The following is a 17,952-nucleotide window of genomic DNA, read 5'->3' as shown; positions in this document are numbered from 1 at the left end:
AAACTTGGTGATAGCTTCACACTGACCCCCCCTACACATCAAAAAAATAAAATTGCGTCCTCTAAAAAACGCAACCCCAAATGTAACTTTTCAATTGACTATTTGTATTTTGCGATAACAGGGAAACATTGACATAAGGCACCATACACATGGCGTAAAACCGGTTAGGACATAACTTAATTAGTTGTTAAATATTATGATAATTATATTACAGAATATATGGGCATAATTTGCTTCATTCTATAATATAAAAATGAATCCCAAAATGTGTTGGTAAGCGCATAACTTGAGAACGGCTGAACCGATTTCGATAATTCTTTTTTTATTATATTCCTGAAGTACGAGGATGGTTCTTATGTAGAGAAAACGTAAATATGTACCACGGGCGAAGCCGGGGCGGACCGCTAGTTCTTAATATATATATGTATAGATAAATCTCGTGTCATAATGTTTGTCCTCAATGGACTCCTAAACCACTTAACCGATTATAATAAAATTCGCACACCATGTGCAGTTCGATCCAACTTGAGAGATAGGATAGTTTAAACATGTAGGTACCACGGGCGAAGCCGGGGCGGACCGCTAGTTAGAAATATAAGTATGTTACATATTATTATCCAGAGGCATAATAGTTACTAATTTGCTAAAATATTCAGTTTCCTTTTAAATGATAATATTTATTTCGTTAAATTAAGTATAAAAATTTATTTCTTGAAACTACAGATATAATATATTTACTATTGTTTAAAAAAGATTCCAAATCTTTCATCCTAGAATACTATACGAGTTAATAAAACCAACAAAATAAGCTGCTACAGATTGATTATTTTCTTCATACCTTAAGTAATAATTACACCCATACATACACATATTGCTACGCAAAGTCGCTCATGTGAACCAGCCCTTATAAAGTAAAACAAACACGCCGCAGTTAAATTATTTCAACAAAACGAATGAATAGGTCGGCTGGTAAAGAACAATGGTGTTTGGTTGTTATTTACGGAACCTCGCAATTCGAACAATGTGGGAGCATATGCAAAAAAGGCCGTGAACACGTCTGCGACTTGCTTACTCAATTAAATCGTTATTTGCTTTTAGCAATGATTAAAACTTATTTATAAAAGGGTAGAGCAGAATCTTTTTTGTTCAATATTTAGTTTATCACTCAAGAACAATCTTTTTTTTATTATTCTTGGGATTTAGACTAGAGAATAAAATATATTATGGTATAATATAACCAATATGATGTACTATGTAGGCATCTGCTAAGAAGTGGTTTTGATAAATTCTACTCCCAATGGGATAAACTACACGATGAAAGTTTTCCCCGTGGAAAGTCACTAACTCACTACATACTACATAGTATAAAAGTCCCTTTATATGCTTAAATCTTTAAATCTACGGTTATGCGGTTTTTTAAACAGACAGAGTGATTCTCGAAGAAGCTGCGGGGAACAGCTAGTTCTACATAAAACAATGTACATCTCCATTCTGTAGCAACCGCTCTGACTCAGCAACATTGGAACACCACTTTCATCCGAACTTTACTCGTTACCTCGTATAATTAATTTTTGATATATCGGTCTGGAACGAATTTCGCATTTACGTAATGCCTTTCATATTTATGATACTTTTGATTATCTGACTCGTGAAGGTCTAATTCATGGAGATTAAAATAATTATTTTAGACGTATAAAATTTTATTAGCTTCAGTAGATAGTAGATACCCTTATTCTTCCAGCCTTCATAATTCATCATATTACTTTATAAGGGCCTGACTATTTAAATAATTATTTTATAGAGAGAAAATAGCGAAGGGAAAATTATGTGCTAATCCCTACTAATATTATAAATGCGAAAGTAACTCTGTCTGTCTGTCGACTGTCTGTTACGCTTTCCCGCTAAACCTCTCAACCGATTTTGATGAAATTTGGCACAGACAATATTTAGACCCTGAGAAAGAACATAGGCTACCTTTTATCAAAACACCAAGCGGGCGAAGCCGCGGGCGGAAGCTAGTGTCTAATATTATTAAGTAAAATGGTAAATACAATTCAAATATAAAAGTTTAATTGTGCTATTCTATTTAATTTAAATGATACAAGTGCGTTTACAACAAACGAAAATAAGCCAGTATTTTTTATAAACGTAGTTTGAAACTTTATATTATTTTGTCTACATGGATTCTAACAGAAAAATGCACATAGGGTAGACTGGGTACGGTAGTGCCAATTTTAGTTTGTCCACCTATATTTTTTAAATTATGCTAATAATCTGAACAAAAACTGTATTATAATGTAGTTTATTCATTGGTTAACGACTAAATGTTAAAACTTTAGGCCTAAATCAAGTAGTTAAATTATGAAAAATATTTATTTAAAAAAAGGAAGATTGTCACAATCGACCACATCCCAGGGGCGGTTGTGAGTACTGGGAGTCAATAGAGACAGTATGAAAATTATATGAAATGATTACACAACAGGATAGAAATGCTCTAAATGATCACGAAATACTTTTTCATGACTTTACTTATTAATTACATAACAAGAAATATTTATTTATTTATAATATGACCCTTAACAAAAATTACTTTCCTTACAAAAGTGATAAAATCTGGTAACAGTTTAATCTTTCACAACTTTCAAGGCACTATAGTATCTTTAAAAATATTATCAGTCTCCATTAATACTGACATTTTATAATAGTCTTCATTAAAAATTAGTTTAAATTACAATATTTATCAAAGAAATGTCAATCACATTCATAATCACAATAAAACTTATGTTTGTAGGAACTCTATTTTATTTTGAAACAAAACTTTAAACGTAATAAAAGTGCTCATCTTTCAAATAAAAAATATAAATATTCTCATGGTATCTTACAAAGAAAAAAAAACAAAAATATTCTCATAGTAAAGTAGTAGCTATGCAAAAGTCTATCAAAATAAGTAATAATCTGCAGCACTGCGCAAAGAAGTCCTGCGTTTTACTTCATTCGTACTGCGACACGGTACACGGTACACTCTTGAGCTTTTCTGATGCGATTTCAAGGCGTCTAAAACAAAAACAACAGATTTTACTTATGTCACAACCGTACCCGGTTAAAGTGTCGTAACCAGAGACTGTTTTTATAAAAATATAATCACCACGCCAAGACAAAATAACCTACAATAAATGTAAGTATTGATATTAAACTGCTTATATGTGACTTATATCGATGAATAACACTCAATACCCTTTCAGCATAGATATTACAGTAATTTGGAAATGAAAATGAACGAAAAAACTTACTTTTGGCGGTTAAAATCAAAATGGGCTTCTGCTCACGTACTTACTGCGCGGAATATAATGCAACCCTGTGAAACAGGTTGAGACGAGCAAGCCGCTCCTCTTTGATGACCTCTGCTATTCCCTATATTTTCGAAAATATGACGACTGTCACTACCGGGACCTGGCACAACCGTACCCAGTCTACCCTACTGTTGCTTTAGTGAATTTCGTTTTTAAAACAAAACGCTATGTGTATTCTGTCATATGCCAACATTCCATGAAAAGACCACAAAGGTTTCTAACATGACTATTAAAAACATACAAAAAAATTCTACGTCGGTTCAACCATTTTCGAGCGAAGATTGACAGACCATTGAAGTGCAGTTAAAAGACTTCACGTGGTTTCACATTTCGTTAAGTATTGATTCTCACAAATCCAAACGAATTTGTTATAAAAGTTTACATAAAGTCGGGTTTCAATTAAAGTTTTTATCCTTTTACCGGTTTATATTTTATATTCAGTTTCCACGATATTAATAAGAAAGTGTCCCGGCAGAAAAACATTTGTTTGGTCAGCTAGTTTCATTCATAAAATACACTAAAGAATATCAAAAATATGACAAAATTAACCTCACTTTAAATATGTTGTCAGCTCTTTGTTAACACCTGACAATTTCGTGCTATTTAATATGTTTTACAAATATTTATTACTGTTAATATTATAGACCGGGAGATATTGACACAAAATTTCGAGTCATTTGTAACAGGATGGCGGTTCTACAGGGGTCTTAGTACGCAATGACAAAAAGAAAAATGATGGTGTGAACGCTGGTACCGGCGGCTTAGTCGCGTGGGCGTTAGTCGAACTCGTTGGAAAAATATCGAAAGTCAAACGATTTGTAACACAAAAATTTTAGAATTTACCGATAACCCATAAAAAAGAAGTAGGCGGTAGTGTCATGCCATACTTTTCCGGTGTGACTTACAGCCCGCCATACCGACGCGAATGTGTTGATTAAAAAAAAACAATTCAACCATTTGTACCAGGCTAACTTTTGCACAGGTAACCATCGTCGTGCAGCCATTTACGAAAATCGCCATGACATACTTTTCGGACTATTCCAAATGGTCGCCATACCGCCGAAAATCTGCAAATTTTTTCTCGCCGAACGATTTGTCGATGCACGGGCTTTAATACTAAGTGCTTAGTGTTTGGCACCGACTTCAAACCTATTTAATAGATAGCACATCTAAATAATATGTAGTAATTAATAATACCAAATCTTTTTTATTTTTTACTTTTCCGTTTTTGAAGTCGGTTCTTTTTAACGCAGTTAATTTTATTAAAACATCAAATAGTTTTATATTGAATACTCAATCAATATAATTGGCTTTAACCTTATACAGTAAACATTTTCCAAAACACGAGAGTGTTTACTGTTTATTTTATTAAAATTCATCCGTATATTGACTGACGAATATTTATGGCAGACATATGGCAGACAAATCTATGGTTTAAAAGAATCTATACGGGTCATTATACAAAAATGGGGTAACTTTTGAGGATATTTTGTTTACTATATTTTTTATATCAGATTGTTACAAATTAGGGTGTATATGATAGCTAATCTAATGAATATATTGTTCCAAATCGGGCCAGCCACTTTTTTAAATAGATTGTGAGATATTTTAAATTTTCTGGATTTGGCCTCCAGGGGACTGACGAGGCTAACATGGTACTGATAAAAAACTATAACTTGTAATATTCTTAAAGAAATTCAATGAAAATTACTACAAATCTCTCAGTTTTAATAATGGCACAGTCATGTCTTTTACGTACTTAACATGTTTAAAAATGATAATTAATAATATGTGATACTGGGAAAAACAATGTCTCAATTTTCAAAACAGCCTTCTGACATTTAACGCAACGTGAATATTCTTACTCTCTTACTTAACTTTTTCTACTTTGAATTAGTTTTACTTGATATTTTAAGTAATTCACAAACAATAGAAACAAAAAAACGGCCAAGTGCGAGTTGGACTCCTAACAAACCTATTTTTTATTATGTTTGTAACTTAAAATTTACACTTTTAGCAATTTTTCCTTTATCTGTGTTATAAGACGTTGCTATTTACCGAGTAGAAGTAAACTATAGTAGACTGTATACACGGCAAGCATCCTGTGTGTTTTTTTATTCCCTTGCGAATATTGAATTTTGTGGAAATTTGCAGTATTAACGGATGTAGGTATCTTTTGATTGCGTTGCGTTATAAGTTTGATTTTTTTACAGCCCCAAGGGTTCTTAATCTTGAGTATCCAATATAAATTTCAGATTGATACCTCCACGCGTTCCAAAAAAACGTCTTAACAGACAAACGGACAACAAAGTGATCCTATAAGGGTTCTGTTTTTTCCTTTTGAGGTTCGGAGCCCTAAAAATCTACCAATATTTATGTTAAAAGTACTAATTATTATAAAATTAAAAACCAAAGGCTCGAATGAAAGTCTCATCTGAGTTTTCATAAGAGCCCCTTGACATTTTTATAATGTTATTAAGTATATTAATTAACTTTTATGTTATTTTGAGGTAATTTTACTTCACAGTATTATACGTATACGTATTTATCTGATAAATATAAAAAGCTATGCCCTGAAAGCATCAAAATCAATAATTAAAAGAAAATAAGATCTTTTTAATAAAATTATTAGTAGTTTGTTTCAATAGCTCTTTTCTTTGCTACTCTTTTTTAAATGTTTCTTCCCTAGTCAAATTCAGTTTCTTTTAGCGTGGCGCATGATGTTTTTAACTGAAATATAATATAGAAATGCTTATACCAATAGCAATCAAGATAAAAGTTCTCAAAAATGATAGAATCATCAGTACTATGGGGCCGCGTCAGTCCTCTGGCGCGATATCTGACAAAGGACTGATGCCAGCGGATTGATGAAAAGGGACTTAATATGAGGTTATAATCACAAATTAGGTTTTTTTGCCTAATTTCTAATATCAACAAACTATATTTTTACAAATCATAGTTAACCATTTATAAATGAAAATAAAAATCGGATTAACAATAAAATAACGACTCACCATAGGACTGAAATGTTGACTGGCGCAGCAAGATTTTAGAGGACAAACACAACCCTAGCGCTGGTACAGTTATGACGGCCGTCAAAATATGCGGTGCACAAGTAACTTCATTACCAACATTAATACTTAGACAGGGATTTGACCTCGACTTGGTGATATTTAGCGAGAATTTCGAATTTAAAAAACACACAACGGACTGACTAGTGAAAACGATGACAAAGTTTAATTTTATTTTTTAAATAAAATGGAAAACATTGCGTTATGAAAGTTGTAGTATATAATACTATGTACATCAAAGATTGTAGTGAATTAGTAAGTTTTCTTAAATCGATGATAATGTTTAAACGATAGTCACTTGATTGTTGGTTTTCGGAGTTGTGACATGCCAAAGTACTGACGTTTGAGGTATTAATTTATTATTTTTATTCATTTGTATTTTAAATAAAGAAGTGAAATTGAGTGACCAAATAAAGGACGCTTCATTGTTTTAAAATAGATTGTTATTTGAATAAAATATAATAAGACTTTGTTTAAATTGGCTGATGACATCGAGTTACCCCATTTTTGTATAATCACCCATACATATAATAAATCTGTAGAAGGGTCAATTCTGTACATTGAAAATATTGAAAAAAAAAAGCAGGGGGTTTTAATGGATCGATACCAAACCCAAATATGTGATTAAAAAAATTTTTGTCTGTCTGTCTGTCTGTCTGTCTGTCTGTCTGTCTGTCTGTATGTGAAGGCATCACGTGAAAACTAACGGTTCGATTTCGATGAAACTTGGTACAATTATACCTTATTATCCTGGGCATAAAATAGGATACTTTTTATTCCGGAAAAATACGTAGAAAAAAAATAAATCTTATTTTTTCTTAATTTTTCCGCGCGGACGGAGTCGCGGGCGGAAGCTAGTTGAAAATAAATATCATATTGCAAAACTGATTTGAATTAGTTTACATTTTTTTTAAATAAATATCATATTGCAAAACTGATTTGAATTAGTTAACATTTTTTTAAAATAAATATCATATTGCAAAACTGATTTGAATTAGTTTACATTTTTTTTATCTATACATCACTGATTCTAAAAATACATGGTACAAAAGATAATTGAAATTCTCTTCCCCACTACAGTAAATAAAAGAAAGACCAATGTACTTCATTACCAAACAATTAACCGTCGATTAAAAATCTTAACCTTTTAGAAAATAAACCTTTGTTTAAGCATGTTTAACCGAACGTGTAAACTGGAAGATAATTTAAAAAGCAATTTCGCATTTATTTTCTCGTCTCTTCCATCAAGCTGCTATTGTCTTGTACGGACCTTAATCGAAAACCTTTCATATTCCGTCCCTTGGAAAATCTAAATTAATACACACCATATTTTGAATAAACACGTATGAATACAAAGGATAAAATTTTATGTTTTAACAATGCAAATGCGAACTATATTTACAAAATCAAACTTAAAAATACATCATTCAAATTAAATAGAAAATAAATATTTTGCTATTATTTTTAGATTTGAATTGTTATCTTTCAGTATTATAATTAGTTTCGGAATGTATATATAGGCTCTAAAATTATACTCAAGTGGCAATGTTCTTTCTTTTCTAAAATTCAAATGAATTCATTTCGCCCAACTTTGATTGTATTTTACGTTAATTTTCTATAGGAGACATAGACTGAAACTTTAGCGTCTAAAATACAGCTTAAATATGATGATAAAAGGAAACAGAGTTTATGTGAGAAAGGACATTTAGAACACATGAAAATCCGTGCACAGAAAGTCACCTAGTTGTTACTAAAATCCAAAAACAAAATACAATTTTCGGAAGTTTAAATAGAAATATCGTTCACAATTAAACTTGTACTGCTTGTACTGCTTGCATTCGAGCTGCTAATCAATGTTTGCAGCTCGAATGAGTTATGGCTTTTTAACGATCGTTTGTTATTCTATCCGTATGTTTGTTTCCGTTTATTATGTTTTTCGTACGTCAGTAATTGATTCTAACCGTTGGTAACAAAGAGTTTCATGAACATGAATGAAAACATTATATTACACACTTGTTACAAAATAAAGGTTTATACATTATTTACATGATTGTATATGTATTACGAGAATGTGTTTAAATAGTATAATAATTATATGTATATGTGTGTTTTAAAGTCTTTAAAAATTTATGAATGTTATTAAATTATTATTTATTCTTTTATACAATATTAGCTTACCGCCCGCGGCTTCGCCCGCTTTGTCTAAAACCTAAGGCGCGCCGCACACCAGGCATACATTTGTATCTCGATAATTGTGGCGCCACATTTGAAACGCGACACATTTATCGCCCCCATATATTTGTACGCGAGCACGCACACCGAGGAAACATCTGTAGCGGGCGCACTTTGTGTCGAGACGTTGTCCGCGCTACACGAATTCAAGATCGAACACGTTCGTTATTTGTGGCGCCACACCAAGAAATCGTCGTCATCAGACGATGATGTTGACATTCTCAAAGCGGTGCCACGCTACAAATGTGCTTCCGATGTGCGCATATACAATACATTTGTAGCAAGCTGAATTGTAGCGCATTGATTGTGGCGACGTAAATGTTCGATGCATGTAGCATGTGGCGCTGGTGTGCGGCGCGCCTTATAAATTATATACTAAAACCTTCCTCTTGAATCACTTGATCTATTAAAAAAACCGCATCAAAATCCGTTGCGTAGTTTTAAAGATTTAAGCATACAAAGGGACATAGGGACAGAGAAAGCGACTTTGTTTTATATGTACTATGTAGTGATTTTACGTTAATACTAAAGTTCTATCCCATGGTTAAAGTTTGTATATATTATATACTATCTAGGTACATATATATATATATATATATATATACTAATATTATAAAGAGGAAAAGTTTGTAATTATGTATGTATGTATGTATGTATGGTTTTCACGCATAAACTACTGGACCGATTTCAAAAATTCTTTCACCAATAGAAAGCTGCATCTTCACTGAGCAACATAGGCTATATTGCATTTTCAAAAAAATTAGAGATCCTTACCAAATCAATATGGATCAATATCTACAAGAAAGTCCGCGATACCATATGTCCATCTTCAGTAGTTATGTTACTACAACAACTTTTTTACGTTTTCAAAGTAAATAGAAGTGCCGACAGTAATCAAACCATGTTATCCATACACATATATTAATCCTTATCCCATTAAATGATGTTTTATTATAGACTGTTTCAATACCAGCAAAATACTTTTTAAATGAAAAATATTGGATATTCCATTCAAAAGATATAACGAATTTTTAAAAGTGTCAATCTACAGAAAATAGTAGGTATACTGTTCAATACAATGAGCAGGCCGTAGTGTGGGACGCGGACGCGGACGGGGTAAAGGTGATTTTCATGTGATTAAAAATTAAACCTATAGTGCGACCCATAGTAGATTTTTCACTGTCACGATATCGCTATCTATGCGGGTGAAACTGCAGGGCATTGCTAGTATATATATATGTACCTAGACATCCGCAAGTTCAATAAATTTAATAAACCTCTCCACAAAACATTACTTGTCAGTATGTAGATACAAAATTAAATTATACTATAATGAAAATCTTCAAGTAGGAATCAACTTTATTAAAATTAGAAACTGAACGCTCTACACAATTTTCCTCTACACTTATTTTTTTTTCAAACTCATATTAAAATTTAAAAATCACCTGCATCATATTAAAGAAAAAATATTTTCTTTATAAGAATACTAGCTTACCGCCCGCGGCTTCGCCCGCTTTGTCTAAAACCTAATAAATTATATACTAAACCTTCCTCTTGAACCACTCTACCTATTAAAAAAACCGCATCAAAATTCCTTGCGTAGTTTTAAAGATTTAAGCATACAATGGGAAATAGGGACAGAGAAAGCGACTTTGTTTTATACTATGTAGTGATTCATCTTGTATATAAAATATTCACCTTAAATTAAATTTTGTCGAAGCATGTATAATATACAGCTCTTCATGAAAAGAATACTAATTATTATACCTATCTTCTTCATACGAGTATTACTTTTCTTTTCTTATATTTGAATTAATTCAAGTTTGAAAGTTAAAAAAAAAGAGCGTGTGTGCGTACATGCCGAGCACACGTGTCAGAAGTGAAACTTATTGGCATATACCAAAATCGTCGCCTTACTCCATGACGTGACGGTATTGCCATGACGCGAGCTTGAAATTTTACTCTCAACGCGCCTATTGAAGTTTCACTTCAATAAGATCTGTAACGTATAGTGTAATACATTATGTAGTCTTTAGTCCTACTAATATTATAAATGCGAAAGTTTGTGAGGATGGATCTGGCGCGCACGAGCAACTTTGTCTCCGCAACTATTTTGTCTCCGCAACTTATTTGTCTCTCCACCCATGGGCTAGTATGAAAGTGCGCGCACGTAGCGACGCAACTCCCCATACAATTGATGGGAGAGACAAAATAGTTGCGGAGACAAAGTTGCTCGTGCGCGCCAGCGCAAAGTGTAATGTGTATGTATGTTTGTTACTCTTTCACACAAATACTACTAAACCGATTACAATGAAATTTAGCACACATACAGAGGGTAACTTGGATTAACACATGGGATAGGTTTTATCCCGGAAATCCCACGGGAACGGGAACTGTGCGGGCTTTTCTTTGAAAACGCGGGCAAAGTCGTGGGCGGAAGATAGTATTAATATTTAAAACATTTTTAATCCGTTTGAAGGTATTTAAGTCCATGCATATTCATTATGAAAGTGGAAATAATCCTATATTGAACTATTTGTGAAAATATGTTCTCGAATAATCCTTGCATGTTTGCAATCAGAAAAGCTGAAACGGATTAAGATACACTTAATGAATAAATATAAAACGATTTTCCTACATATTAATTAACGTGACAACACAATTATGTATAGTATGTATATTACCTAGGTATGTATAATTTTCGTATGTTTTTAATATAATATAAAACCTCCGATATGTAACCAACCTATTCGTTTTTTTATATATTGTTAGAACTAATAAGATTTAAAATAGAGATAATTATAACGACAGAAAAAAAAAACATAATTTACACACAAATATTTAAATCCAAAATTAAAACTAAACCATGTATAAATTAATGGAATCACCTATCAATATCAATTATGCATTGCTATTGATAGGAAATAGTTAAATATTTATATTTACAAATTGAGGCAATACAAACGCTATAATAACTTTTACAAAACTGGCTCGTTAGTATAACACTTTTGGATCAACTCGTAACATAAACTCGATACAGCCGTAATCATTACATAATTCGCAGAACAATCTGGAAAAAACAAAGCCAATTTGTATCCAAACGCAATGAAAAATACATCAGAATCAACGTTGATAACCAAAATGTATTGTATCTGGTATTATTTTTATTTACTAGCAGCTGTGTCCCGCAATATCACCCGCGTACTCGTTTAAAGCGTTTTGCCTTTTAATCCTAATGTTCCATATGCTTATAAAATATCAGATTAAAAAGTAGCCTAAGTTAATCTTTGTTATATCGGCTATCTGTTAGTGAAAGTCGCGTCAAAATCGATGCCGCTGTTTCAGAGATAAGCTGGAACAAACAGAATACACTCATTGTCAATATGTCAATAGACATACAAACATTGTATAAATTACTTTTTTGTAAAAGTGATAATTTTAATATTACAAACAGGCAAATTTAGTATTGGCACAGACTAATAATAATATACTACGTATACAAGTATTGGTATAGATGAATACTAACTCCCTTTCTGTTGTTTCGTATACATTGTTTTATAAAATCTAAAATTGATGAAATACCTCGCGGTTACGAATTCGTAACAAACAATGTACAAGTTAAATGAAAATAACATAAATAAAGCCAATAAAAGTATTGATACAGACCGAAGTACTATCTTTAATTCTGTTTATCAAACCTCAATATCAATAATCACTTTGAAGTGTATTGTGAAGTACGTAAGCTGTTTAAAGCTTTTTCATTTGTATTTCTCTGTTGTGCCTCTGCTGGGACTTTTTGGCACGTAACGGATTTTGTTTCTTCTGTATTTTTATATTACACTAGCTGCGCTCCGCGGTTTCAGCCGCGTGGCTCCGCTCTTGTTGGTCTTAGCGTGATGATATTATTATATCCATACTAATATTATAAATGCGAAAGTAACTCTGTCTGTCTGTCTGTTACTCAATCACGCCTGAACTACTGAACCAATTTGCATGAAATTTGGTATAGATATATTTTGATACCCGAGAAAGGACATAGGATAGGTATCCCGGAAATCCTACGGGAACGGGTTTTTCTCTAAAAACGCGGGCGAAGCCGCGGGCGGAAAGCTAGTAGCCTATAAGCCTTCCTCGATGAATCGGATGATTAGTAAAACGGAATCAAATTGAGCGATCGAACTAAATACTTCAATTATCGAGAAGTATTGTTGCTATCCTATTTTGCGTCCTTTTCATTATGTAGGTACTCTTCAATGAAAAAGAACACATCCTCAAAATTTATAAATGAATATTATTCCTATCAAAAGCGTACATTTACTCGTATGTACATATAAAAAGTTCCAGCTAAGGTCCAGTGAAACTTACGCAAGGATTCAAATTTCTATCTTAAGAGCATCACAAACGGGCAAAGAGTTATATTGCGTCGTAAAAACTTTGTAAACTCAAATAGTTTCCATCAGATGGAAACGAAGGGTGCTAGTAATTGAGCCCAGGCACATAAATATCCCTAACTTTATTTTTATTCGAGTGGATTTATTGTAAGATGCGCCGTAACGTTGAATTTTGTTCCCGAAACTGGGCAAAATAGATCCATTCCAACTATTTGTAAGTTTTCGGAGGAAAATCATAATGGCCTTAATAAAAATGAGTAGGTCATAAAATCGGCCTAGTGTTGGACTTTCACGAGAAGGGTTAAAATTCAAATTTATATGAGCCATATTTAATACTACTTGGAGACGACCTTTAGTTATACGCCTACAAACCTAGGTCCAAGTCCGAGATAGTATTTCAAGTCAATTTCGTTTTCAGAGAATTCAGTTTAAGTTTGTTTTATTTAAACACAATTTTATACTTTATTTCTTGTTTTAACATTTTACAAAATAATGCACACCGCACTCCGCAGAATCAAAGTCTAACTTTGCGTCATCTCAAATGACATAACCATACAAAATCAGAAACAGAAGATTTATTTTTATTAAAACACTACAGAAACTCTAATTACAATCGTGTAGATAAATGCGACGTAAAATATTCCTATCAATTGAACAACTAGCATACAGATGGATAAAATAGCCATTTGATTGGCTTGCAATAAACGTAACTGTAGTGTAGTATGGCCGACGATTCGCGCGAATTGGCTTGAGCTGTGAGCTGCCGAAAATCGGCGCGTAATAATAGCATTTTTAAATATATTTCACACGACGATTGGACGTTACAAGCCAGAATTAATTAATCGACGTATTCTGCTTAACCCTTAGTCAGATAGTAATAAGAGATTTTTATTATTCTTCTATATATTATAAAGTCATAGACTAAAGTTCTGGTTTTAAGCTATACAACAGTAAAAAAAGTGGGCGGTCTAATATAAATATACATATTTGAAGACTGGAGCTAGCTAGCTCAGTGAGCGGACATAATTGTCACAATTAAACTAACAGAGAAACCCGCTAAAACATATAAAAAGAACACAATATTTAACATAATATAATTTATTAAGAGTATCCCACATTTAATTTCACTGCATTAATTTTGGCAGAACACACACTTGAATATCCCAGTTTAATAATGATGGTATCGAATTCTGACAAACATTATTCCATTTACACAAGGAAAGCTGATCTGCGGAAGGCTGAATGTAATTAGTAATGCAATACTAGCAATGCCCGCGGGCTCGCTTCACCAGGGTAATATAGGTATAGTGTTGGAGAATATTGCATCAATTTATAAGCAAAGGCTAATGAATTTTTGTGGTATTGCTTTTGCAGCGTATTTTATAATGTTTCATTAAATATTAATTAATGTAGAGTAGAGACTAAAAAAGATGATAAAAATTGTTCAGCCTTTCTTCAGTTCTAAAAGGTGTAAACATACTTTTTTATAATTTTATATGGGGAATTTTCAGTGTATGTTGGAGATATTCAATTAGTTAAGGTTCGGTATTGAACAAAGCCGTTACAAGTTCATTGTGAGTTTAAAAATCCACACAAAAAATACACTTACAAAAAGTCTCAATTTTAAGTATCGAGGAATGCTAGGAATTAGATATACCTGGCAACTAGAACACCAATTATTACATTTTTTTTATTCATGAACTCCCAAAAAATAATATAAACAGTAATGGTAAATGTTTTACGTACTTACGAATTTGAAATTATGTAAATTCTACTTAAATATTCGTTAAGTTAACGTAAAATGAGCACTCTAAGGCAAAGAACGGAACGCATCAAAATCTGGACTTCAAGCTTAGTTGATTCCAAAATCCTTGTTGAGAAACGTTGTAATATCATTGCTTTTACATGATGTACTTTATATATGAAATGGTGTCTAAAATCTTTATGTAAATGGACACGAAAATATGCATAGGTATTTTTTTATAATTAATTAGCTGTGCCGTGCGGTTTCACCCGCATTACTCCGCTCCTGTTGGTCTTAGCATGATGATATATGTTACTCGTGGATATTGTAGCTTTCGAATGGTGAAAGAATTTTTAAAATCGGTCCAGTAGTTTATGAGCCTATTCATTACAATCAAACAAACAAAGTTTTCCTCTTTATAATATTAGTGAAGACTAAGCGAAGAATAGGCGGGGAGTTAAATAGTACTTGGATTCGGCTTCAAGCATGGAGCAACCTAAGTGAAAAAAAAACGAAACAAACCAGTGTACAAATTTAGTTACTATGGCCAATTTCTAAAGATTCTAACTATTTACCAGGAAAATTCTATATAAAAAGTGTATTAGTGAACTCGAAAGCATTCTTCCATGCTCCATACATCACACGGAGAGTACAATTGAACAGAGTGTATCAGGCGCATGACTGATCTGACGTGAACGAGTAATAGGAAATATATGAGCTATTTTCAGGTTACTACAAGATTATTAGGAAAATATAGTACACTACTCGAACTTTATTCGGTTGTTTAAGCCTCACTAGAACATTAAAAGTTATGTATACTAAAGTATCGATCACGACACAACATAGAATTGAATGATAAGCTCTGTTTAAGAAGAAGCTCAGTTAGAAAATTTCATTTATTTCTAATATTAGTCTAGCATAACATACATATTAGGTACGAACCTACACAACGATAATCTTACAGGTAACCTAAGAATTACCTGCACTACGATCAGCATATTATCTTACAATAAGTATCCCTACAACAATTTACTATAATAAAACTAAGATTAACCAAAGCAAATTCTTTCATAATCAAGCTAACATAAATATCATTGTCATGAATCAAGCATGAATCCAAAACATTGTTCATATTGTGACGTCAAATGTCATAACAAATTGTACCATAATATTTCTATCGAATGGTCGAGGCGCTGAAGCATGTATTCCATTGAACATAATCTTCGTGAAGCTGGGATGGAGTTCGATGGACTGTGGGTAATGGACAGCGAATGTATCAGAAAGTATGTACCTGTGTATACCTGTATGTGGGGTAGGTATAGTTTTATATTTGGTAATGGGTAGAAGTTTGAATTATTATTTAATTCCAAAAATCGCCATCCATTCATCGGCCATTCTAATAAGGTTTTTGAGGAAAAAACTAAGATATTGAAGAATATTATAACAATGTCCTCGATATTGAAACAACGTTGATCTTTGTTTAAGAGTGGACAATATAATATTATTTATTTTATATAATTTCCAGGAATGAAACTATTAAGATTGGTCTATAGATTATAATCACTTGGGTTTGTTTATAGCACAGGTAAAACCGCGAGCAAAACTAGTTCGTAATAATTTTTTTAAATTATCTTACCAAATATGATGAATCTTAGGTAAATGGGTCACCGCGAGTGGATCATAGCACTTAAAACTGCCTCGGAAAATGTGTAATCCTTTTCGAGGAAGGGAAATTTTCTTAATTTACCTTCTTACGGCATAAATTGGTTTTTCTAAATAGAAATCGAATATATACTTATTTACCTTCACATAAACCTGTCGATACGATTGACCTCAAAACTGTAAAAAATATGTTACAACATGAAAAATATTTTGTTTGTTTTCCCTTTAGCCGAGAAAATTATCTACAAAAAGAAACCTGTTTATTCCATTCAACTATTTCTTAAAAAACGTTATTTTTCGTCTTGAATATTTAAAGATCATAAACTATTTATATGTAATTGATAGTACATAATATATATCCTTACAGTATGGCACATTCAGTTCTCATATGAATCAGTACTAACGGCACAATTAGTTACAGATGTGACCACTTTACATAGAATTTAGGACATATATTGTAATTTTCACCAAATTGTTGTACTATTTTGACTGACCGGTTGGCTTGGTTGGTAGTGGCCCTGCCTTCCAAGCCAGAGGTCGTGGGATCGATTCCCACCCGTGGCAAATATTTGTGTGATGAACATAGATGTTTGCTCTGTGTCTGGGTGTTACATAATATCTATATAAGTATTTATTTAAAATTATATATGTATGTTTATCAGTCATCTGGTTTCCATAACACAAGCGAAAGCTTAGTATGGGATCAGATCGTGCCGTGTGTTCAAATTGTCCTGAAATATTTATTTATTTATTTCTTTGTATGGATCCTTACCCTTGTTGAAGATAAACTAATCCTAAAAAGAATTGTTCTGAACAACAATAAACAACTGTGAATTAACAGTCGATGCTTCTATAGCTTATAATGAATTCAATTCCAAAGTGCAATAAAAATAATACCTTAATTGCAGAATCAAAACGACTCAAAATCAAATGCATTTTTAACTACATCACACTTATCAGATTCACCTTAAAACTCTTCTTAATAATATACCGACCACCACGCTCGTTGTAATTCATAAACTAAATCGCCCCAAAACTAAATCACCTTTAACCATATTTACCTCGTGTCTATTAAATAAACCGATTAAATCTGCACGTCAGATAACAACAGAAGCGTAATTGCAATCACCTGAGAGACTTGTAAAATTGTCACTCATTTTCCCTTTAAGGGTGCCTTTCCACCTATAATGAGCGAGGATGTGTAGCGAGGAATGTGTTTTTAAATAACCAATAGTATCACTTCAAACGCTAAACGTTTCAAACTTCAAACTAAATGAAGCAATATGATTGGTTATTTAAAACACATTCCTCGCACATTATTGGTGGAAAATCACCCTTATGTCCTGCATTTTGCAAGCATTCAAAGCTTATCAATTCAAACGTGCACACGACACTAACTTTAGCATCCATTTTGTTATGAATAGAGGATAATAAAATACATTTCTCTTTATAACTTCAGTCTGCATTTAACAGGCCGTAATAATGGAGACGCTTTTAAAGGT

The 17,952-nt window shown here is 32.5% G+C and overlaps 1 protein-coding gene across 1 annotated transcript in view; it reads right to left on the bottom strand.

Moving 5' to 3' along the window:
- LOC149911346 (dipeptidase 1-like) overlaps nucleotides 1-17,952 on the bottom strand; it is a 68,078-nt gene that overhangs the window by 35,885 nt on the left and 14,241 nt on the right. The gene's annotated exons all lie outside the window — the stretch shown is intronic.

Source organism: Colias eurytheme, chromosome 1, assembly GCF_061535395.1.
Source record: "Colias eurytheme isolate Ceu_HAF_F1 chromosome 1, ilColEury1 Martin Lab GWU primary, whole genome shotgun sequence".
NCBI classification, from domain to species: Eukaryota; Metazoa; Arthropoda; class Insecta; order Lepidoptera; family Pieridae; genus Colias; species Colias eurytheme.
This window is presented reverse-complemented; position numbering and strand designations above follow the sequence as displayed.